Source organism: Trichosurus vulpecula, chromosome 2, assembly GCF_011100635.1.
Source record: "Trichosurus vulpecula isolate mTriVul1 chromosome 2, mTriVul1.pri, whole genome shotgun sequence".
Taxonomy (NCBI): domain Eukaryota; kingdom Metazoa; phylum Chordata; class Mammalia; order Diprotodontia; family Phalangeridae; genus Trichosurus; species Trichosurus vulpecula.
Window position 1 is genome coordinate 257037832 of NC_050574.1, and position 24248 is coordinate 257062079.

The 24248-nt window shown below is 35.4% G+C and overlaps 1 pseudogene; it reads left to right on the forward strand.

Moving 5' to 3' along the window:
* The first annotated feature begins 4784 nt into the window (after nucleotides 1–4784).
* On the forward strand, nucleotides 4785–24248 carry LOC118836957 (annotated as a pseudogene).

Below are 24248 nucleotides of genomic sequence, written 5' to 3' on the forward strand. Positions count from 1 at the left end.
CCAAGTTCAATATGATTCAGTAGTGTGATACGAAAACCAAAAAACCTCATGTGATCTTGGGCTACATCTTGGACATAACTTTCAGGAATAAGAAAATGATAGTCCTTCTACTAAGACCAAATCAGACCTTAGTTAGAATATTGTGTTTAATTGTGGGCACCACAGCTTCAGAAGGACATTACGATCCTGGCAACAAGAATGGTGCAGGAACTTGAGTCTTGCCGTGTAAAAATCAGTTGAAGGAAATGAAGATGTTAACATAGAAAAGATAAGAATCTTAGAGGAACATGATGGCTCTCTTCATGTATTTGAAGGACTATCATGTAGAAGAAGGATTAGATTTGATCTGTTAGGGCCCAAAAAGAAGAACCATGGACAATGGCTGAAAGTGGCAAAGAGGTCAGTTTAGGTTTGATGTCATGAACAACATCAGGACCGTTGGTATTATACCAAAAGTGGAAAGGGCTGCCTTGAGAGGTGCTGGGTTCTCCCTTCTTACAGATCTTCAAGGTCAGACTGGATGACTATTTGTCAGAGACATTTGTAATAGGGATTCCTTCTTAGTATGGGTTGGTTTTGATGACCACTAAGATCTCTTCCAACTCTCAAAATTCTGTCCTCTTGCCATTTTGTCTTATTTTCCTTTACATTATTGTGGTTACTATGTAGGTTGTTCACTTGATTCTGTTTGTCTCTCCACCTTTGCATATGTGTGTTCCCAAATTTCTCTGAATTACTTGTTTCTCATGGAAAAATAATATTCTATTACATTCCTATGTAACAGAAATTTTGTTTTATGTTATCTTGACGTGCTGGGACAAGAAAGGAGTGATAGGAATAAACATGTGACACAAAAATCAATAGTGAACCCAAGATGACTGAACAGCTAAGCATTTTTTTCAAGATATTGTATGAATTATGCAGGAATATAAGAGGACTGATAAAAACTGGACTGTTAGTTTTTGTTGTTGTTGTGTGTCGTTGTTGTGGTTGTTGTTAAGTCAATGTGACTTCCTGGATAATAAGCCATTATTTTTGGAGACTTGGATCAAATGAAAAGCTACCTATGAGTAAGGAATAGTAAATATATTACAATCTTTATCTAGGGTTCCCGAGAGCCAAATTTTTATCTCTAGTAACATCATGAATCAAACACTAACCAAAAAAAATAATGAATACATAAAATATAAATAGAAATATGAGCATTACTCATTATGCATTTATAAAAAAAAGAAATCACTAGGCAAGTTTAACTACTTTTTCAATTGAATCACACAATTAGTGAATGAAGTAAATGCACTAAACTTGATACGTTTTTGATCTTAGAAAAGCAGTTGATAGTGACTGAGAATCATTATTTTAAAAACTGATTCTAGTTACCTTAAAGAGAAATCTGAATTAAAAAATAAATGAAATAGAATCTAATCTACTAATAAAATGCAATTATAATTTTAAAAGGTAATATTACAATAGACCCCAAACTCCGTAGCTTGGCTTCAATCTAACCTTCCTGGCTTATCTTCCACTGTAGCCCATGACATACTCTACACTCAAGTCAAACTAGACTATCTACTGGTTGTTGAAAACACACATGTCTTTCAACTTCCATTCCTTTCCATGTTGTTTCCAACTTTCCATGCTGTTTCCCTACCTGGATGCTCTGTTTCCACATCCACTGGTCCAGTTTCTGCTCATTATTCCAGGCCAGCAGGTATAATCAAGGTTGGTTTTCTGAAGATACCAAATATACCACTACATTTATTATGTCCAAGGCATGGGGGATATGCAAAATGGAATAGCATATGCATGTGTACAAAGGTGTGCTATTATCCCTTGAGGTCCTAAACCAGAGTAGCCTACTTGCTCTGACAAAATCCTGGAACCTGGAAGTAGTATAGCATTAAAAAGTGGAACAATTAATGGATTTGAACCAGAAAACCAGTCTTACTTCCCAAGTGTAGGATTTTGGAAAGTCATGTTAACATTGTGGGCCTCACGGTTGTCATTTGCTAAGTGTGGGTATAGGACAAGATTTCTGAAACCCCTTCCGGTTCTAAATCCTATGATCCTAAAGGAACTCTATGGTTTGTTGTATGCCTAGGTAGGAAATATGGTCCCTCTTATTAGATAAAGTAAATGATTGGAGGACTGGAGGGCAGAGCAATAAACTCCTCCCAAAGCCTTCCTTTAAAGAGAGCCTCGAAGTTTGCAGATAACTCTCCATTTTCCCATCAGCAGATATGCTTGGTTTTGACTCTAGGTACATTATACTCACCCCCACTCTGCTGAGGACACCCAGGTGTCTACTTTTCTGTTTTGTCTTTCCCCGTTTGATTGTAAGCTCCATCAGGGCAGAGACAGTCTTTCTTTTTTCTTATTTATATGCTCCACAATTAGCACAGTGCCTTACACATAGTACATGTGTAATACATGTTTACTGATGAATGATTATTGACAAATATATCAAATAGGTAGAGTTTGCAGTCTAGCTATCCATCAGAGAATGTTACCTGTATTGTATGTATAAGAGAACAAGAAGCAATGAAGGGATTGGCATGAAGTGGAGTTGGTTAGAGAAAATTTCCTGGGGTAGGCACAGCTTAAGTTGTGTCATGAACTAAAACATTTCATGAAAAATTTGGAGAGGAGAGTTGCTCATTAGTCTATACTAATACCTTTATAAATTTGTGTTTAGGTTGAAAACCTACTTGGATTAAATAGGGTTTTGAGTTTTCCCTTTTCCTTTGAACTCTACAATCAGACTAAAGTGAGCCCATCCATCCAGTTTGTTTTTATATTTTCTTGAAAGCTTTCTGTGCTTCTTATGTTTAAAACTATATAAAGAACAATATACTAGGCCAAAAAATCCCTTACAGACTTTGCCAATGCTGTAGCAACAACTGAAGAAACAATCTGTTTGTGCCACAATTTAAAATGCTGTGATGATTTCACATACATAAAATTAAATATACTAAATATATATAAATATATATAATATATATTAATAATAATATATAATATATTATAATATAATATATAATAATATATAAATAATATATAAATATATTAAATATACTAAAATTAAATATAACAATGTGATATAGTGGATAGAAGGAGAAGGGAACAGGCATTTATTAAGTACCTAGTATGTGCCAAGTGTGTTACTAAACACTATATAAATATTATTCCACCAATCCTCACAACAACCCTGGGAACCAGTTGCTCCCATTATACCCATGTTACAGTCAAGAAAACTAAAACAAAAAAGGTTGAATGATTGGCCCAGGGTCATATAGCTAATAAGCATCTTGGATCAGATATGAACACAGTTTTCAATTCCAGGTCTCATACTCTATCCGCTGGGCCACCTAGCTGCCCTTGAAACCAGGATGTCTTGGGTCAGATCTTACTGCTAACACATACTGACGGAGTGACCCTGGGGAAGTCATTGAAATCTTAGTACTCGAAGCATCTCTCTAAGTTGCAGAGAAATTGATAGCCTGTATTGGTAGAGAGTGTTTCCTCATCTGGTAGTGCTTTGTACCAAAAAAGTCACAGGTCCAGTCCCTATCCTTATCACTCTCCTTTTTTCCTTTCATTCTCTAAAATTTTAAATCATCAGAATTTGATTTTCCTAAGGAAGGGACATTCAAACCCACACTTCCCCCAGGCTGCCTTCCTACTGGTCAACATACCAGGATGGAGACATAGGTTCAAACCAACAACATATACTTATTGGGAAGTTAATTGTTCCCCAGGATACATCCTTTAAAGCCCAATTCAAATAATTATATTCTCTATGAAGCCTTCTCTGATCCTTTTGACTGGTGAGAAACCTTCCACTTAGACTCTACATAGCACTTTCTTTTGTAACTTTTTAAAGAACTTATTATGTAATATCTTGTGTTATAGTTGTATATTTGGGTCATAGATCTTAGATCTAGAGCTGGAAGGCACTATAGGGACCATCTACTTCAATCCCCCTTCTGAATTTAATTTAATTTTTGGAGGCGATCAGGGTTAAGTGACTTGTCCAAAGTTATACAATTAGTAAGTATCTGAGGCTGGATTTGAACTCAGCACCTCCTGACTCTGGGGCCAGTGTTCTATCCACCGCACTACCTAGCTTCCCAGGCCCCCTTGTTTTACAGACAACAAAACCGATGATCAGGGAAGTTTATTGATTTGCTTAGGGTCATATTGGAAACCAGTCAATAAGCATTTATAAAGTGCTGACTTTGCTTACAATGCTAAACACTGTGGATACAAACAAAGGCAAAAGACAGTCCCCTGCCCCTGGGGAAGGAGTTCACTATCTAATTGGGAAGATGATATGCAAGTAATAAGGGGAAGATGAATGATATAAACCTGGGTAGGAGTTTACTGGAATCGGCTTGAGAAAGCCAAATATTACATTTTGATGTAAGGAATTACACTTCAGAAATAGACAAACACAAATCAGGCCTTAGTTTTTTGTTTTGTGATTGTCTAGACAAGAAAGTGTGTGTAGATCAAACTTAAAATATAACCTGCCTTCATTTCTTTGTGAGGTAGGGAGGGTTTAGAAGGGTGATTGTTAAACATTTACCGGCACACCCCTGGACCCAGATCCTCTAACTCCAAAGCTAGTTCTCTTCTTACAGTCCCATGCTGCCTTGCCCAAAAAGAAGGTGAATTGTTCTCTCTCTAGTGTACAAATTCCTGGGGTGCACGGCCTGTGCCTTCTCTTAACTTTGTATTTTCCCCTGTCCCCACTTTGGTGCTATACATTCATTATCATAAAGATGCGACTTCAGGTGAGTTAGGCCAATCCACATGTGAAACTGAGTACTTTCTATAATGTACCAGCCACATGGCCATCCAGTCTTTGCATGAACAACTCTAGTTGGGTGAACCCATTACATCCATTACTCATAAATATATGTTGTTGTTCAGTTATTCACTCATGGCTAACTCTTCTTCATCCCATGGATCATAGTCTTCACGGGGTTTTCTTTGCAAAGATTCTGGTGTGATTTGCCATTTCCTTTTCCAGTGGATTAAGGCAAACAGAGATTAAGTGACTTCCTGAAGATCACATGGCCAGTAAGTGTCTGAGACTGGATTTGAACTCAAGTCTTCCTAACTACAGATCTAGTGCTCAATCCATTGGGCCATCTAGCTGCTCTTGTAAATATATACACATGTGTAATTACATTATTCCATTTTGGAAGAACTCTAATTGTTTGGAAATTATTCATTGCACAAGCTTAAATATTCCTCTTTGGTAGTTTAACCTCGTTTCCCCCTGGTTCTACCCTCTGCAGCAGAACAGACTAAATCTAATCCTATCTCCACTTAACAACAGCAATAGTTAACATTTATATAGTGCCTGTTCTGTGCCAGGCTCTGCACTAAGTACTTTCCAAATATTATTTCATCTGACCTTCACAATTACACTGTGAGGTAGGTGCTATCATTATCCCTATTTCAAAAATGAGAAAACTGAATCAAATAGAGGTTTGTGACTTGCCCAGGGTCACACAGCTAATAAGTACATGAGATGAGATTTGAAGTCAGGTCTTCCTAACTATAGGCCTGGGTGCTCTATCTGCCTTGCCACCTCCACATTTACCTGCTCTTGTGTCAGCCCTTCAAGGATTTGAAGGCAACTAATTTACCCTCACCCTTAAGTCGAAGTTTATAGGAAATGTAATGTTTGGACAATTAATGGTCATGGAGAAATAGCTGATTTTATGAATCTCAATCTAGAACTAAAATTATAATTTAAAAGACACTTAAAATGTATGCAAATGACCCTGACAGACCAAAAACGGGATGCATTTTGTGCATTCCGTATATAAGTGGCACATAGACAAATATATATATTTATATATCATCTAATATTTACTGTTGTTCAAGACATACTTAGATGATATCTTTACCCAACAGACAATCCAATATATAAGCATAGATTGATAAGCACACACCAAAATCCTATTACAGCTATTGATTCAGGCAATGCCTTTTTATTGTTATAGCAACAGAGGAATGAATGGGACCTTGATAGGTTGTTTAGTCTTCCATTTTCTGTTCACATCCAAGACAAATGAACATCTATCCTTTTTTTAAAGCCATACAGAGAAGGAAATTAATTCAAATTTATAATACACTTAGATTTGCAAAATAGTGAGTGCTGTATAACAAGAACAGAGTTCTCTCCATTTGATGAGTCAAATTTACCGATTTGACTCATCAACCCAGAGCTACCACTGGTGTTTACCTGTAAATCAATAGCATGCAAAAGCTTTAGAAGTCTCTTCCGCTTTTGAGGGTATAAGCAATCACAGGCATGGCTGATCCACAGTTTTGTTAACAGCCTGGGTGAAAACTCTGAGCAATTGCACCATTAAGGCATGTTTTAAAGGAAGCAAACTGGTAGTCAACTAGAATCCATAACTCCAAATGATACTTTGGAAGGTGAATCCGGAAAGCTCAAGGTGTATTTGGATAAATAAACATATTTTACTAAATAAATACAAATAAGTGCATAGACATACAGCACTTTATACAATCTTTCCCTGTGGCAATGCGTCTATTACACACATCATTCATTAGATTATGAAAACCATTAATGTCACATAGCTGAACCAAATGAATTCACTAAGGGACCACTATTAGCATATCAAGCAGCTATTTCTCAGCTAAATATTCCTGACAGCCCTCATTATGGGTGATGGATGAGATTTATAAGTGGTAGTAGGTTCAGAAGAAAATAAAATCTTTACACATGCGACCACACGTGGCTCAATAACCAGCAATCATTTTTCAACTGTTTGTAGCCCCCCTCCCTTCCCCTTTTTAATGGGGAAGTGTTGTAAAATTCACAGATAGGTTAAATGCTTAAGTCAAAATTCATTAAAAACTTGTGAGTCTAATTTATGTTCTGAATTTTGCAGGTGCCTCAGTTAGACACTGTGACATCCAGCTGCCATAGAAAGACAGGAAGTGAACAGAAAAAAGACAGGAGGCAGGTGAAGAGCAGAATCTGGGCGAGAGGACGCAGGTGCTGCAGAGACTTCTAATAAGCATTGCAATGTCAAGGCATTGATTGGAAGACAAAACGTGGGAACCCCTACTTAAAAGTTTGCTGCTCAATTTTAAGGTAACACAGTGGAACTTCAACCTGGAATTGGTTTTCAGAACATAACAGAAGGGACTATCTTGTGGGCTTTCCATATTATAGCCAGAGAAAGGCAGTGCACCTGTTGATAGAGTCATAATGTCATATCTATCCATCAACAAACATTTTTAAGCACATACCATGCTCCTGTTATTGTGCTGTGTGGGATACAAAGAGCAAACAGAAACAGTTCCTACTCAGATGAAACGAGATAACTCATATATATTGTTTTGCAAATTGTAGAGTACTATGCAAGGCACTAAATATTAACTGTTCCTCTCAGGATATTATATTCTATTGGAGGAGACATGTAGCTGTTAAATATGTAGTTGAAAGACTAATGAAATGTAAAGATCTTCCCTGTACAATTATAGGTCTACACAACTATTTATGTTGCCCTTTCTTCTTAGAAGAGGGGCCACGTTCCCAGGACTAAAAGTAAGAGTATACCTGTCTGATTCCTTTTCCATGAACGGTTGGCCACCCTTCTAGGAATATACGGAATTTGAACACAGACATTTTGCCTTATCCATCACGGATGCCTTACTCCTTTGAACTTTGACCCAGTCCACAGCCACAACATATCCCATGCTGGGTCAAGTAGAGCCTTGGTGCTGAGCCTATCAGGTGCTAAAACACACCACACCAATTTTTCCTTTGTTTGGAATTGGATGTATTCTGGGAAACTGATTTTTTTTTCTTGGAGCTTCACTCATGGCAATGACCCTTCACCTGAGACACTTTTTTCCCCACTGACACTCTGGGAGCTGTTATCAAGGGGCCCCCAGCATATGAACCCAGATGTTGGTGCTTCTCTGGTTTGGTAATGTATGCAAATATTTCTACTATTCTGAAGTTTTATCTTTATACTTCTATATTTCTTTAATACTATCATGTGCAGAGTAAATGTTACACCAATCTTAGTTTGGTGTGAAAAGTGCTTATTATACTATGCAATCCAAACTGTAAAAGTACTTACAGCAGCTGCAAGTATCTCCTTAATGATACAGTAGTAAGGAAGAAAAGGAAAGGAGGGAGGAAGTGCATTATCAGTTGAGACAGCTACATTCTCGAAAGACCTACAGTGACCTCAGAGGCATTTAGCCCAACACCCTAATTTTTCAGATGCAGGAACTGAGCCTTGGGGAAGCACATTAGTGGAGGATCTTATACCTGGGTTGTCAGATATACTTTTGAGGTATAGAAAGAGCATAGTAAGGCAGGGGACCCTTCCATATCAAAAGTACAGGATGTCCCAAAAGTCTCAGTACAGTTTTAAGGTATTAAAGCTTAAATAGCTTTATCTAAGCAAAAAGATTTAATAATATAAAACTGCAATTAGACTTTTGGGACACTGTATAACCAGACCTATTTTTAAAAGGTCCTCTCATCAGTCAGCCTTTAAAAGAAAACTGTCCCCCTGACAAACAATAGCAAATCTTGTCACAGCATATGCTATGCCCTGGGAAGAGGCATTTAGACCTACAGTATCTCCCCAGTCTTCCTTTCCCCTTATCAACGGACCAGAACAGAAACATAGAATCACCGTTGGTACAAGGGATTTTTCCTCTCGGGAAACATAAGACACTAGTGTTTTACCAATACTCCAGAGACTTCCCTGGGTATCTCTCTTGTTCTGCAAACAATCTAACCAAAAAACTCAACAAGTCAGTCACTCTGAGTACTCTGCCAGCAACCAGTAGTTAAGTAGTTCCTTCTTAAATATAAGATCTAATTCTTTCCCCAGATTGGCCCATGATGATACAATGATACAACATAATGAAGCCAAGCTACAGCCCCCTTCACGGCTTCCTCCAGCCTTAAGGCTGACTGAGCCAGCTGCCGCCTGTAGCCACGGTATTCACCGCTACTCTAATAATAGTGCTAACATGACACACAATTCCCTTTCAGTGTACAGGAAAAGATTTTACAAGTTTTTGTTGATATTTTCTGTTTCTTCTATTATCATATCTTACATCCCATATATCCCTCCCTCTCCCAGAGTTATTCCATATAATAAATAGATAATAAATATTTTTATAAAGGAAAAAAAGCTAGCGCAACTGACTAATGAACACATTTTAAAAAATCCAAAGAATGTGCAATGTGTTTCACTTGGGGATCTTAAGCCTCCACCAAAGAGTGGGTTGAAATTGTTTTCTCATATCTCTTCCTTCGAGTCTAACTGATGTTTACATTTTTGCTTAATTTTCTATTGTTTTGGGCGTCTTATTCTTCCCATTTACATTGTAGATACTGTGTGCATTGTTGTCGCTGTTTTTTTGCCTCTGCTTACTTCATCTTGCCTAAGTTCATATAGACCTTTCCATGCTTCTCTGTATTCATCATATATGTCATTTCTTATAGCACAATAGTATTCTATTGCAGTCATGTACCAAAATTTCTTTAGCCATTGCCCAATTAAGGAGCATCTATTCATTTCCAATTCTCAGTTGTCACAAAAAAAGTGCTGCTATAAATATTTCAGAGAATCATGAGGACTTTTTTTCTTTAATGATGAATTCCTTGAGGTTTAATCCCAATAAAGAATTCTCCAGTTTAAAGACTATGGAGATTTTAATCCCTTAGTTGAATAATTCCAAATTGTTTTGCAAAATGGTTGTCACATTCCACAATGTATTAGTGTGCCTATCTTTGCACAACCACTACAATATTGACCTTTGCCATTTTTGTCATTTTGGCCAATTTACAGCAAGGAAGTGTCAGTTGTTTTAAGTTGTATTTTTCTTATTATTAATGATTTAGATCATTTTTTCACATAGTTATGCATACTTTGCTTTTTTGAAAGAACTTATTGTTAATATCTTTTGACAATTTATCTATTGGAGAATGACTATTATATGTGTATATATATTCATAAATGTATATGTACATGTACATATGTGTATATTTAATTTTCTCAGATGCTTATTGTGTAAAGGAACCAGAATTGGTAACTAAATACTAAAAATCTTCAGCAAGTATGTACAAAGGTATATTATACAAAATATACACAAGGGTTCTGTCAAAATGAGAGGGCACAACAACAAAACATAGATGAGACATCAGTGTCAACAGCTAACACCTCTTAACATCTACACACATATATATATATACATATATATATATATATACATATATATACAAATATATACACCTGTGTATATCTTATACCCAACCCTTATTAAAGAAATTTGATACAAAGATTTTTTTTCACATTTAACCACTTCCCTTCTGGTCCTAGAAACACTAACATTGTCTGTACAGAAGCTTTTCAGTTGCAAGTAATCAAAGTTATCTGTTTTTATTATTTGCAGTTCTCTCTCTCTTAGTTGATTAAGAATACATTTCTTACCTATAGCTGTAAGAGGTATGTGATCTGTTCCTCTCCCAGTTTTTTTCATATCCTTTATTTAGTCTGTTCTATTCTCTCTATTCTGTTCTCATCTCTCTATTCTTTGACCAATATAGATGATTGTGATTTAAAATATAGTTTGAGGTCTGGAAAGTATTCTCCCTTTATCTTTACTTCTTTTTATCATTTCCCTTGATATTCTACATCTTTAGTTTTTCCAAATGAATTTTCTTATTATTTTATCAGCCACCGCATAAATATCTTCTTGATAATATGACTGGCATAACATTAAAAGTATAAGTTAATTTTGATAGTATTGTCATTTTTATTGTATTGGCATAGCAGAACCATGAGCATTTAATACCCCTCCATTTATTTAGGTTGTTCTTTATTTCTTTAAGGAGAACATTGTAACTAAATTCATACAAATATTTTGTGTGTTTGGAAAATTAATATCGATCTAGATTTTTTTTGCATTTTGTAGCTACCTAGAATGACTTTCCCTTTCTTTTATTGCTTTTTGTGTCTTTTCTTTGTTATATTGAAATGTTGCTTTCTGAGGATTTATTTTGTAGTTTGCAAATTTGCTGAAGCTGTTAATTGTCTCAATTAGCATATTTTCTCATTCTCTGGGCTTTTTCAAGTAAACCATCATATCAAAGGCAAAAAGAGATAGTTTTATCTCCCATTTACCTATATTTCTTTAATTGCTTTCTCTTATTTTAGTGCTGTTATTAGGATTTCCATAACTATATCAAATAATAATGGGAAGAGTAAGCAACCTTGCTTCACTTCCATATCTATTGGCAAAGGTCCTAGTATATGCCCATTGCTTATAATTGCTTATAATTGCTTTTGGTAAAGATAGTTTTTTAATGACATTAATAACAGTCCCTTGTGCCATACTTCGTAGGGTTTTTAACACAAAAGTGTTATACTTTGATAAAAAGTGGGTTTTTTTTTGTTATCTACTGAAATATTCATGTAGTCTTGGATGTTTTGGTTGATTGTTTTCCTAATGCTGAACCATCCTTGTTTCTCTTAAAAATCCTACTTGATCATAATGGATGATTTTAATAAATTGCTGTAATGCATTTGATAGGATTTTGTTTAAAATCTTTGACTCAATCTTCATTAATAATATTGGCCTATAGTTTTATTTCTGTGTTTTACCTTTCCCTAGTTAAGGAACTATGATTGTGTTTGTCTTGTGAAAAGATTCTGGTATGGTCCTTCCTCAATTTTTGAGAATAATTGTGAAGTATGTGTACTAACTGTTCTTTAAAAGTTTGATGAAATTTTCCTGTAAATCTATCAGGTCTGGGAGTTGTTTTTTTCTTTGATAGTTTCTTTACTGCTAGATTTATATCCTTTTCTGAGAATTGGTTATTTAAGATTCTATTTGGTCTTCTGATACTTTTAGATATTTTATATTTTTGAAGGAATATTTCTATTTCTTTCATGTTCTCAGGTTTGTTAGCATATAACTGTGCATAATATGTCCTTATTATTTTTATTTCTTCTGTTTTAGATATGATTTCACTTTGATTATTTGCTATTTTATTGATTTGATTTTTCTGTTCTTTTTAAAATAAAATTAGCTATGGTTTTATTAATTTTGTTATTATTTTTCAAAAAACAACTTTTAGATCTACTTATCATTCTATTTTTTGTTTCTATTTAATCTATTTTCCCTCCAATTTTTATCTCTTTTGTGCTTATTTTAGGTTTATTTGTGAATTTCTAATTTTTAAATGAATGTTCAGTTTATTGTTCTTCTATTTTTACATTTTGCTAATGCATGATTGTAAGAAAATGATTTCCTTCTTCAGGATTGCTTTATTTACATCTCAGAAATTTTGGTATATTGTTGTAGCATTATCATTTTCTTTTACATAATTATTTATGGTTTTTGTTATTTATTCTTTGAATCACTCATTTTTTAAGATTTCAATGTTAAGGTTCTTTTTGGAACTTTGTTTTTATTTGTGGTCCCTGAAGCAGTTTCTATTCTTATTGCATTATTTTCTGTAAAAGAAGTATTTACTTTTTTGCCTTTTTTTGGTAACTTTGTTTTCACTGCCTCTGTTCACTAGCAACTTTTTTGTGATGCTAATGTGAGGTTAATTTCTGTAAAAGTTCCATGTAGTGGAGAGAAATATGTATATTCTTTTCCTGTTCCATTAAGAAGATGCCATAAGCCTTGTAATTCTAGCTTCTACAGAAATTTGTTCAATTCCATGTTTTTCCTTTTGTTTATATATTAGACTTGTCCAAAATTTATACTGGGTTATTTAAGTCTTTCATCACTATCATGTCCTCCTTCCCTCTCTGTGTCTGTCTCTCTGTCTTTCTATCTGTCTCTCTATCTTTGTCTCTCTATCTCTGTCTTGCTCTGTCTGTCTTTGTCTCTCTCTGTCTCTGTCTTTCTCTGTCTCTGTCTTTCTTTGTCTCTCTCTGTGTCTCTGTCTGTCTCTCTCTATATGTATATATATGCACATGTATACATATATATATTCTTGAAGCTCAGAAAATTTTTCTGTTATTAATTCAGATATTAAGGCATTTGGAGTATATGAATTTATAACTGATATTGTTTTGTTTCTTTTATTACTGATATCAATTTGGTTCTTTTCAATATAATATAGTTTCCTTGTTTAACTCTTTTTAGTGTTTGTTTTCGCTTTGATAGCATAATGGCAAATCCTGCTTTTTTGGATTCACTTGATGTATAGTAATTATTTTTCAACCTCCTAAGTTTTATTTCGTGTATACCTTTGTTTTTCAAATGTTTCTTGTAAGCAACAGATTGTAGTATTTTGTTTTCCTTATCTAATCTGTTGCTTTTTCATTTTATTGGATTGTTTAGTCCATTCACATTTAAAGTTAGGTTTACATTTTCCTCCATCTGTCTTTAAAATTTTAAGTTATTTGTTTTCCCTTCTTCTTTTGCTAACACGGTATCATGTTCCTTCAGTTACTTTACTTTAATCTTTTTAAAAAATATGCCCTGTTCCTAGTGGCTCTCTTCTCTCTTCCTCTGATCTGTTCTTCTCTCTTGTTAGCTCTTTCCATTTAGGGTTTTGTTTATTAGTTCCTCTCTTACACTTTTATCTGGTTATATATTATATATTACTTCCCTTTCTTTTTTCCCCTCTCAACTAGTTAAATAGATGCCCTCTTCTTTTCCTCCTCTTCAGCTAGTCCTTTTGATCAGTTTTTTTATTTCGTCTTTACAATCTTTTTCATAAAATAATTTCTCTCACTCTCTTCTTTATCCAGATTCTCTTCCTATTTATTCTAATCCCTCATTCTCAGATTCATGGCACTCATAATCATCAAATCTCTCTATTCTTCAAACAACCAAAGCTCCCAAGATATCCCTTTTAGGTTCTGCCCTGTAGATACTTTTTGCCACTACCTTTTTTGTCTTTCATCAATGTAATGGCAAGCAAAGAGGGACTTTTTTTTGTTCTTTTTTTTTTCTTTTGGAGTTCTAGTTCTTCTCCGCACTAAGGTAATCAAGTATCTTTGATTGAAACTTGCCTTTATTTAAATCAAGAGTCTTTGGTTGAATCAAGAGTCTTTGATGACCTGCTTAAGTCACAAGAAAGCCTAAGTGACATGAGTTTGAGTCACATGATTTTGATGCGTTCTGTGGTCTGGCCCTGAAGAAGTGCATACATACTCTAAGGTTAGCATTTGACTTTGGGGGCTCACTCATTGGAAGACTGTTGCTGTGATTTGTCCAGACAAGACTCTGGGTAGCTGTAAAGGAGTCCCCCTGGCTTTACAAACCCAGATATTGGTGCTTCTCCCTCTGGTAACTATGTATGTATTGCTATGGACAGACAGAAGCCTGTCTGTTGATTTGTATTATTTTCTCTGTTTGTAATTTCTGTTTGTATTTGCTCTGAAGTTAAGGGTGCTGACTTTTCCCTCCTGAACTAAGTGAATGATATTTGTATGTTTAGTTAAAGTAAGATTGTTAATCCCTTAAAGTTGCTTTCCTTAGAAAAGCAGTTCAAAGAACCTATGCTAGCAGCCCTCCTGTATGCTGGTGTTATTGGCCTTACACCTCCGCAGCAACTGCAAGCAGCACTGTTGTTCTAACCATGCAAAGTCTTTTTCTATTGTCCCTCACTCCCAGAATAATATCAATTATTGCAGGCATCAGATCGGACTACTGCCCCCTAGGATAAGGTAACACACATACACACATACACACACACACACACACACACACACACACTCGGTGATCTATATCCTAACATGTTAATCTTTTCTTTTTCTCTACATTTGCCTGAAAATCACTTCCCTGTGTCTGCATTCTCCTACTCTTCCAGGTACCAGTTGCTCCTAGAGGATCCCCCCTCCTAGGAAAAGTAGATTTTTCAGGCTTCAAATTCTTCAGGCCTCTTCCAGCATAAGGTTCTTATCTGCCTTAACCTATAGTAGCATTCATTAGTGGAATCCCCTCCCACCTCCAAAGTAAAGGTCTCCTTCCTTTCTTCTGCTTTTTAATCTTTCTCTCTACCTCCTTACACTCCCTATCTGTAGATTCTTCTTTGTCTGAAGCCACAGAAATCACCTTCTTCTCACTACTAGCCCTTGATTTGATCTTAGTGTATTGCTCACTCCTCTCTATCACCCTGCACCCCTCCCCATCTTTCATGTTCCCTTCTATGTTGTAATGTAGTCTCATTAAAAAAAGCATTCACCTGTAGGCAAGATATTACCAGGTTTTGTCCATAATGCCACCTTTACAAGGAAAATTGCATTACCAATCTGTTGTTCTCTTTCTTTTCTTTAGTGAGGCTTATTTTGGATTTGAGTTCTTCTATTCTGTTCATTACTTTTGATATGCAAGTCATGAATTCTACTTTCAGAATTCTCATTTCTCTTTTTAACCACTCAGGAACAGTCTGTGTTCTTCTCAGTGCTTCACTGTTAACTCTACCAGATTTTTACTCACCTCTTTCTTCTTGTCTACATTTAGAAAGAAATTTGTTGCTGTTCTTCTGTTGTCAGTCTGCTGTTGCTTTCTGCATTTATTTGCTACTCATGCATTTTTGTTGTTTGTGATACTCAAGAAATAAATCATCTCTTCAGTTCTTTGGTTCTGGTTTTGTTTTTCTTAAAATATTTCAAATTCTTCTGTATTATTGAATGTCCATCTTTGTATTGTACAGTTAAAGCACAGATTTGCAGACTAAGTCACTGGGGGCTGTATGCTCAGCTCTAGTGCTCTTTAGAACACATTTTTTTCCATTCCTTCTTCCTTTTTAAAGTCGGTGTGGGATAGTTTTATGTTATTAAAATTGACTTTCTTTTGTATTTGAAGATCTTTTCTCCTTAGCTTACAGAATTCATTGTTTCTGAATTGAATTTTTAAATGGAATTGTTAAATTTCTTAATCGTTAATTTTTTGTTAAATTTTGTTAAATTTAGTCACTATATATCTTGGAGTTTTCAGCTCTTTTTTAAATGGAGGTGATCTGTGAATTCTTTTGATTAGAAGTACATTTTCTGTGTTTAGAAGTTCCAGGCCTTACTCTTCTATTATTTTCTTTGTTATGGTGTTAAAGGTTTTTTTTTTGTCTTGTGTTCTTCTTGTAGACCTATAATCTTTCTGTTGTCTCTATACATTCTGTCTTCAAGATCTATATGTTTTATTTGCATAGTAAGCATATTTTCTTTTGTTCTCTCTTTTGTTTCTTTGGTGAGATTTGCCATTACAGATTCAAGTTTTAGCATTGTCTTCATTATTTTTTCTGTGAAGGCCATAAATTCTGCTCTCATAATTCTCACTTCTCTTTATAACCACTCAGGAATAGCATATTCTTCTCAAATTTCACAGGGTCCTCTCTCATCAGATGTTTGCTTTCACTTTCATTCATTTTGCAGTATGTATTCATAAATGCCTAAACATTTTTTTTACTAGATCTGGAAACAGTATTTCTTTCTGTTATTGTATTTCCTGTTGATTTATCTTTTTTATATTTGATGTCTTTGAAATTTCTTCTTCCTAAAATCTTTGGTACTTCCAGCCTCTTCCTCCTCCTACTCTTATTTTCATCATTAATCACTTTCTCGTCCCTCAAGGTCCATCCCTTACTCTGAGTTTACTCTATCTTCTCATCAAACTCCAGGAAGTCAAAAAGTTATTTTTAAAAATCTGGGCCTTTGTACTTCCTTAATAAATATTGGTTTAATTGAATTAATGGATTTACCCTCTCTTCTCACAAACATAACTAGATTGGAGTGAATCTTTAGCTTCTGAATCTCCTGCTTTCCCCTTCTTTCAAGTGAATTCCTACACACACACACACACACACACACACACACACACACATGCACATGCACGCACACACACACACACACACACTCAAAAATATTTTTATACTTATGATAGGATGTGAGTCTTAGTTAACAGCGTATTAATTTAATTCTTTTTCCAACCTTTCTCCTGTTTCAAGCTATATTAAGTCTTTGGCCTCTTAGATTACCTTATGCCTTTATCATTTCTCTTTGTTGTTGTTTTTTTCTTTAACCTTCTAAATAATTTTATTTTTCTAAAATAGATTTGTATACACCTAGAAACATGGGAGGCTTATTTTCATTGCTTATTTTTTCTTATTAACTATACTTAATTACTTTTATTATGGTTGTTTTATTAGCTGTGTTTGCATGCTGAATAACATGATTGCATCTGGTTTCTTTTGTATTTATCATTTATAAATTAATCTTTTTTTAATAAACAATAGTCCATCTTCTCTCCCTTCCACTTCCTGCTTCCTAAATCCCACTGAAAAATAAAGAAAACAAAACTCCTCTTACAAATATGTGTAGGCAAACAAAACTAACTCTTCCATTGTCTGTATCCAAAAACCAGTTGTGACAATATGTACTTTATGGTTAGCACTTTTCTTTCAGGAGGTGATTAGCGTGTTTCATCACAAGTCCTCTGGAATTGTGCTTGTTCATTGCTTTGATCAGAATCCCAAAGACTTTTAAAGTTGTTTGACTTTATAATATTGTTATTACTAAACAAGTCGTCTTCCTGGATTTGCTCACTTCGTGCTGAATCAATTCCTATGTCTCCCCAAGTTTCTTTGAAACTGGCTCCTGATTTTTTTCTTATTGCACAATACAATCCCATTACATTCATATACCATTAGTTGTTCAGCCATTCTCAACTGATCAATACACCCTGAGTTTCTAACAATTACCAGTACAAAAAAGGAGATGGGATAATTTATATATATATAGATAGATAGATAGATAGATAGATAGATAGATAGATAGATATAGATATAGATATACATATACATATACATATATATATTAGGGTTTTTTTTTTCCTCTCTTATTTGATCTCTTTGCAGGATAGAGTAATGGTATAACTGGGTCAAGGCATTGGTTAGAAACCTTAGAAGCATAGATCGAAATTGCTTTTCACAATTTCTGGATGATTTCACAGTTTCCCCAACAGAGCATTAATGTATCTATTTCCCCATTGCCCCTCCAACATTTGCCATTTTTTATTTTTCGTCTGCTTTGCCAGTGTGATGGGTGTGAGGTACAATTTCAGAGCAGTTTTAGATTGCATTTCGCTATTAGTGATTTCAAGTTAATTAAAATTAGAAGCATTTATTAAGCACCTACTATGTTCCAGGTACTAATATGGAACAATTTCTCATATAGCTATTGATAACTTGGATTTCTTCCTCTGGAAACCATTTCTTCACATCCTTTGACTCTTATCTATCAGAGAATGGCTCTTATTTTCTGTGCCTTTGAACCAATTGTGTACATATCTTAGAAATGAGTCCATTTTCAGAGAAACTAGCTACAGAGATTTTTTTTCCCCATTCTCCTTCTTTTCTTCTGATTTTAGATGTTTTAATTTTGCTTGTGGAAAAAAGCCTTTTAATTTTATGTAATCTAAATTATACATTTTACTTTCTGTCATCTTCTCTATCCCTTATTTGGTTATTAACTACAATAGTTGCTCCTCTAATTTATTAATCATCTCTCCCTTTATGTCTAAGACACACACATTTTGAGCTTATTGTTGTATATGAGGTGAGATGTATTAGGTATACCTAGTTTCTGCCAAATTGCTTTGCAGATTTCCCAGCAGTTTTTGTGGAATAGTGAGTTGCTACCCTCAAGTAACTGAGATCTTTGGATTTATGAAATACTAGATTATTTTAATAGTTTTCTTTTGTCTATTTTGTACCTAAGGTGTTCCATTGATAAGCATGTCTATTTCATAACCATTACTAACTTTTTTTTATAATTATGGCTTAGCAGTTTAGTTTTACATTTACTACAGCTAGGCACTCTTCCCACTTATATTAATGATTTTTCTTAAGATTCTTGACATTTTGTACATTCATAGTTATTATTTTTTTTTCTTTTTAAAATTTATTTTAAAGTTAAATACAAAATAAGAAAAGGAAAAAAAAGCATTGCCATGCGCACAGCAGAACGTAAGAGAGTATTCAAAACATACAGCAACAAATTTCTGTTTAAAGAAAGCTTATATAACAAGTACTACACATTGTGTTCAGTGCTGTCCATCTCTTCTTCGCTTCCTTGTGCAATTTCTTTTGTTCTCTGCTGTGCACTTTTTACTTTGTTCTTCTTCCTCCCCACTTCTTCCCCCCTCCTCCAAGAAGGCTACACTTAAGGATGGTCACCAGCCTCACTTTCTCCTCCAGAGACATCTGGGTCCAGTGGCCAGATATTCATCACGAGGATTGGAGATGGCCCAGAACACAATGGGCCATCTCCAGCAGTCCTGATGAATATCTGGCCACTGGACCCAGATGGCTTTGGGGGAGAAAGTAAGAGAGAAAGAATGCAAGTTAATCTCAGAGAGGTGACACTACTGTGGGAGAGGTAGATAGGAAAAGTCCTTCTGAAGTTAAGATTTGAGCTGAGTCTTGAAGAAAGCCAGGAAGTAGAGGTATGAAATAAGAGCATTTGGGGCATAGCTAAAAAGGGCAGAAATTGGGAGATGGAATGTTGTATGTAAAGTAGATCAATTAGGCTGGTATAGCTGGATCATAGAATACATGGAAGGGAGTAAGTATAACAAGATTGACCAGATAGGGAAGAACATAAAATTTGTTGCTTCTTTTCTTTTGGACTAGCAATTTGGCGGTCTTTCAATAATGATATATATTTTGTATTCTTTCTGTTGTGTTCTTTTCTAGTCTGATTACACATTTTTCCTTCTTTATGAGTTTCATTTTAAAAAACATTTTGCTTAGGACCTAGGGTTATTCTCAGTATCTGTATTAGTCAACTGATCTTCAATTCCTACCCTTCTTATCAGTCAGCATTAATCAGTGCTCTCAGTGTCTGAACTTTCTATCAACTTTTATGCTAGTATATTTTTTTTTGTTGAAACATGAGACCTGGTCTGTTTTAGAATCTTCTTTGCAATGATATATAAAAATATCCAACTCACAGGGAGGAAACTATATCTAGTTTTATAGCTCCTTTACCTCTCAGAATAAAAGATGACATTGCTACTTCTCAGTTCCTCCTCCCACACAGTGAGGTTTGTTATTTCCTTCTCCAGCATGCACCTATTTTAGAGATGAGGAACTGAGACAAATAGGAGTGACTTGCCCGGGGTCACACAGCTAGTAGATGTCTGAGACTGAATTTGAACTCATATCTTCCTGAATCCAGGCCTGGTCCTCTATCCACTGTACCAGCTAGCTGACCTGGATCCTTACTTAGCCCTCTGCTTTTTTTGAATAAGGTTTTACGTGGTTTGAAAATATTTCTTGGGTTTTGTTGTTATGGGGTTTTCTTGCTATTACTTCAATTATTTATAATATAGCAAAAAAAGTAAGAATTATTTTCAAACTACATAAAGCCTTATACACAGTTAGCCCTTAATAACTGTTTGCTGATTGATTATTGTTTCAACATAGTAGGGTTGGGGAGTTCTGTAGAGAATCACCCACTATGCCATCTTGCTGCCCAGACACATGCTGATTTGTCATTGTTTCTTGCCAAGACTATGTAATGATTTCCAATGGGTCTCTCACACTTCCTTCAGCCTTTTCTTCCTTGTAATCAATGTTATACCACTACTGTTTTATCAAACTCTATAAAACACAGATTTGATATAATGATTGCACTGTTCAAAAACATTTAATGGTTCTATAAGGCCTTCTAAATAAAGCTTAAGCTGCTTATTCTGGAATTCAAGGTGCTCTACATTCGGGCTCTAAACTACCTTTCCACATTCGGGCTCTAAACTACCTTTCCAAGCATTTCATTGCTTCCTCTCTTCAAGTAGCCTAGACTTAAGTCAAACCAGATTAGTCAAAATATTGCAGACATGTTCCATGCTTTTCCATTAATTTATTTCTGTCTATACAATCTCCATGTCTAGATTGCCTTTCTTCATCTTTCACCCCCTTTTCTACCTGTTGATATCTTTACCCAGTTCAAATGTCAGCTCCACCCTGAAACCTCCCTTTCTATCCCATCTACAAGTGCTTAACTGAAGGAAAAAAAAACTTGTGATATGGGGGTGGGGGAGGTGTTGTAATTCATATCTTCAACTATTTGAAGGGCCATCATTTGAAAGAAGAATTAGTCTTATTTGACTGGGATCTGGGAGACTGAAATTAAAAGATTGTTTTGAAGTTTCAAAGAGGCAGATTTTGTTTTGTATTTTATCCTACAGGTAATAGGGAGCTATTGTATATTTTTTTAGCAGAAAATGATATGGTCAGACCAACTGTGACTTTGGAAACTTACTTTGGTAGCCATGTAGGGACTGAATTGGAGAATAAGAGAAGAATGAAAGCAAGGAGATAAATTGGAAGGCTGTTACAGTAATCCTGATAAGAAAAGATGAAGATATGAACATGATTAGTGACCATACAAATAAAGTGAAAGGGATAGATGTGAATGGTGTGGAGACAGCATTCACAGGACCTGGTAACAGGTTGAATATGGTATTAAGGGACAGTGAAGACAAAAATATAATATCTTGATTATAAACCTGTCTAGTTGGAAGGAGTATGGTAGCACCTACAACAGAAATGATGAATTTTGGAGAAGTGGCAAAGTTTAGGAAACAATAAGAAATTCTGCCTTAGTTAGATAAATTTGAGATGCCTATAGGATGGTAGGAAGAGAAATTATTCAGAAGGTAATTGACAATGTGTAGATGAGATTCTGGAGAGATTAGAGCTGGATGATTAGCCACATAGATATGGCACTTAAATTCATGGGGCCTGAGATGATTTCCAAAAAAGGTATGTTTAGGAGGAAAAGAGAAGGTGACTTAGGATAGAGATATATTAATCCTTCTCTCTAAAGGAGGATAAAAGATCAGTGATGATCCTTCAAAGGATACAGAGATGGAGCAGTCAGACAAATAGGAGAGGAATCAAGAGATATTCATGCCGCAGAAGACTAATGAAGGATTAGGATGATCTTCAGGAGGAAAAAGCTGCATGGAGGTCAAAGTGTACAAGAATTAAGAAGAGCCATCATGGTTTTTTAATATATTTCATTAATTATATCCCAATTATATGTAAAAGTATATGATAATCATTTTTTAAATGTTGCATGTATTGAGTATGAAATTATTTCTCTACCTCGTCACTCCCCCAACTATTTTAAACTGATTATTTATATTGATGTGAAATCATACAAAACGTAACAGCCGTATGTTGCAAATTAAAACAGACAAAAACATGAAAAATAAAATTTAAGAAGCATGCTTTGATCTGAATTAAGAGTTTATCAGTTCTCTTTCTGGAGGTGGATAACATTTTTCATCATGGGTGCTTTGCAATTTTCTTGGAACAAAGTCCTCCCAGGTTTATCTGAAACCATCCTGTTCATCATTTCTTGTAGCACAGAAGTATTCTGTCACAATCAGATATCACAACTTGTTTCAGCCATTCCACCATTGATCAGCATCCTTTCAATATTCATTTCTTTGCCACCACAAAAAGAGCTGCTATAATATCAAAAATAGGTTCTTTTCCATTTTCTTTGATCTCTTTGGTGTAATTATTGGGTCAAAGGATCTTTGAGTATAGTTCCAAATTATTGCCCAGAATGTTTTGACTAGTTCACAATTCCACCAGCAGTGTATTAGTGTCCCAGTTTTTCCACATCACTTCCAACATTTGTCGCTTTTTTCCTGCCATTTTAATCAATTTCATGGGTGAGAAGTGGTATCTCTGAGTTGTTTTAATTTTTATTTCTCTAATCAATTTGTGATATAGAGCATTTTTCATTTATCAATTGGTGGCTCTGATTTCTTCATCTAAAAACTGCTTATTCATATCATTTGACCATTTATCAACTGAAAAATGACTATTTTTTTTATAAATTTGGCTCAGTTCCCTTTATATCTGAGAAATGAGGCCTTTATCAGAGAAACTTGCTGTAAATTTTCCCCCAGTTTCCTGATTTCCTTTAAATTTGATGACATTCATTTTGTTTATGCAAAATCATTTAAATTTATGTAATAATAATTATATATTTTATTTCCCCTTAATGGCCTCTGTCTCTTGTTTTTATAAATTCTCCCTTTAACCATAGATCTGACAAATAAGTGTTTCCATGCTCCCCTAATATGTTTGTTATATCACCTTTTGTGTCTAAATTATTTATCCATTTTTATCTTATCTTGGCATATTTTGTCTGATGTTGGTCTATTCCTAGTTTCTGCCAAACTGTTCCAGTATTCTGAGCATTTTTTTTTGTCCAATAGTGAAGTCTTTCCTCAAAATATTGGGCCTTTGGGTTTCTCAAACACTAGATTACTATTGTCACTTACTGTTGTGTATTGAGTACCTAATCTATGCCACTGATCCACAACTCAATTTTTTAGACAGTGCCAAATTGTTTTCATGATTACATCTTGATAATATAATTTAAAATTTGATCACCTTTCTTCGCATTTTTTTCAATGATTCCCTTGATATTCTTGATCTTTTATTCTTCCAGATGAATTTTGTTATTTTTTTCCCTAGCTCTACAAAATAATTCTTTGGTGGTCCTAAGGAGCAAAGTCACTTGACAACACCTACATCTGCAGCATACCAACAAGGTCTGGCTGTGCACACAGGGACACATCTGCTCAGCATGCAGGGCAGCCCTGGAGGACGCAGCGGGCCAGGAACGCTTATGTCTGCCGATAGGGCCAAGCAGATGTTTGGACCCCAAGTGCTCACGACCCGTCATTTTGTGGGGTCAACAGCTTTTGCAGGAACCTCAGAACATGGGCAATTCCAGGGTAGCCCAGGAGGGGCCTATGGGGCAGCCCAGCCCCCACCTCACTATGGACCTACCCAGACAGGTTATAGTCCCAGCCAACAGCTCAGAGCCCCTTCAACTTTTCCTGCTGTTCAATACCTGTCCCAAGCTCAGCCACAGTCCTGTGCAGTACATGGCCACTACCAGCCCACACAAAGAGGGTTCCTGCAACCTGGCAATGCCCTGTCCTTTCAAAAGCAGCTGGAACATGCTAACTAGCCATCTGATTCATCTTCTCTGAGCCCCATGCATCCCCAGGGTCTGCACCCAACCCCTGGGCTTTTAGCCACACCTCAGCTTCTTGTGCAGATGCAACCATCAGGGAAGTCAAGCTTTGCAGCCACCAGCCAACCAAGCCCCCACCTCCCTTTTATTTAACACAGACAGAACCAATGTTTTTACAACAAATAA